At 39.5% G+C, this 2,150-nt stretch overlaps 1 protein-coding gene across 2 annotated transcripts in view; it reads left to right on the forward strand.

Moving 5' to 3' along the window:
- Positions 1 to 2,150, forward strand: part of LOC105519773 (docosahexaenoic acid omega-hydroxylase CYP4F3) — an 18,909-nt gene that overhangs the window by 12,440 nt on the left and 4,319 nt on the right. The gene's annotated exons all lie outside the window — the stretch shown is intronic.

The following is a 2,150-nucleotide window of genomic DNA, read 5'->3' on the forward strand; positions in this document are numbered from 1 at the left end:
ACAGAAAGGAGGAGAAGGGGAGAGAGAGGAAAAGACTGAGTTGTGGGTTGTGGTGAGATGATAAAACTGGAGATGGTAGCAGGGGCTTGCTGTGGAAGCCTCGTGGAAAATGTTAATGGCTTCAGTTTTAGCCCAAGGGCAATAGGGAGCCATGAGAAGTGTTTGAGTAGGGGAGGGACAGGTCACATCTGGGTACCAGGAAGATCTTTCTAGGGCTAGTGTGGAGGGCATACTGGAGAGGACCAACTATAGAATGAGGGCACAGTGGGGACATTCTAAGGCCTGAGCCAGGCCAGGGACTGGAGGAAGGAGAGGAAGCACTGGAATGGATGGGTATCTTGGATTCAGTGTCCTCCTGTCCACGCCTTTGCCCAGCACAGCAGTCCTGAGAGGGAAATAAACATTTTCATGCTTTTAAAATAAAGAATATTTTTGCAATTTTATTTTTTAAAACATATTTTTATTGATGCATAATAGATGTACATAGTTTTGAAATACATGTGATAATCTAATACATGCATATAATTGATAAAGATCAAGTCAGTGTACTTGGGATATCCATCGCTTGAAATGTTTGTCTTTTCTTTATGCTAGAAACGTAACTAACACAAGCAAACTATTTTGGAATGTAGAGTACATATTGTAAACTATAGTGAACCCAGTGATCTCTCGAGTGCTAGGTCTCATTTCTCCTATCAAACTTCATCTTTGTACCCATTAATCAACTTTTTCTCATCCTTCCCTCCCCTCTGCCAACCTATCTTCTTTTTTCATGAGATCCACTTTTTCAGCTCCCACATATGAGTGAGAACATGCGATATTTGTCTTTCTGTTTTTGGCTTATTTACTTACCACAATGACCTCCAGTTCCATCCGTGTTGCCACAGATGACAAAATTTCAGTCTTTTAAATGACTGAATAGTATTCCATTGTGTATACACACTACATTTTCTTTATCCATTCATCTATTGATGGACACTTAAGTCGAATCCATATTTTGGCTGTTGTGAATAGTGCTGCAATAAACGCAGAAGTACAGATATCTCTTCAACAGATTCATTTTCTTTCTTTGGGATAGAAATTTCTTGTCTTTCTTTTCAGTAGTGGATTTTCTGGGTTATACGGTAGTTCTAGTTTTAGTTTCTTAAGGAACCTCTGTGCTGTTCTCTGCAGTGACTACACTAATTTATATTCCCACCCACAGTGTGTGAGAGTACCCCTTTCTCCATGTCCTCACCAGCATCTATCATTGCCTGTCTTTTTGATAAAAGCCATTTTAACTGGGATGAGATGGTATCTCATTGTGGTTTTGATTTGCATTTCTCTGAAGATTAGTGACATTGAGCATTTTTCCATCTACCTATTGGCCATTTGTATGTCTTCTTTTAAGAAATGTCTATTCAGATCTTTTGTCCATTTTAAAATCAGATGATTTGGTTACTTTTCCTATTGAGTTGTTTGAGCTGCTTATATATTCTGGTTATTAATCGCTTGCCAGATGGGTAATTTGTATTTTCTGCCATTGTGTGGGTTGATTCTTCACTTTGTTGATTGTTTCCCTTGCTGTGCAGAAGCTTTTGCCTTTGATATAATCTCATTTCTCTATTGCCTGTGCTTTTGAGGTCTTACATAGAAAATCTTTGCCCAGACCCAAGTCCTGGAGTATAAAACCAAGATTTCAAGCAAAATTATATGTGTAGTTAAAAAAATGGTCAAAAGACTTTATGACAAAAATGAAGTTCCTTTTTAAACTCCACCTTAGCAGCGACTACAGTCAACAGTTTTCTGTGTATTCTAGAAAATGGCTATCCCAATGCCCACAGTTATATGAACTCACACTGTGACTTTTATTTATATGAACACGTACTGTGCTTTTCTTTGTAAATGAAAGTCCACAAAATAGACACAGGTCTGAATATTATCTCTGAGATATTTTACTTTTCTCAAAATATAAATTTTAGGCCGGGCGCAGTGGCTCAAACCTGTAATCCCAGCACTTTGGGAGGCCGAGACGGGCGGATCACGAGGTCACGAGATCGAGACCATCCTGGCTAACACGGTGAAATGCCGCCTTTACTAAAAAAATACAAAAAACTAGCCGGGCGTGGTGGCGGGTGCCTGTAGTCCCAGCTACTCAGGAGGCTGAGGCA

Source organism: Colobus angolensis, unplaced genomic scaffold, assembly GCF_000951035.1.
Source record: "Colobus angolensis palliatus isolate OR3802 unplaced genomic scaffold, Cang.pa_1.0 Scaffold36, whole genome shotgun sequence".
Lineage (NCBI taxonomy): Eukaryota > Metazoa > Chordata > Mammalia > Primates > Cercopithecidae > Colobus > Colobus angolensis.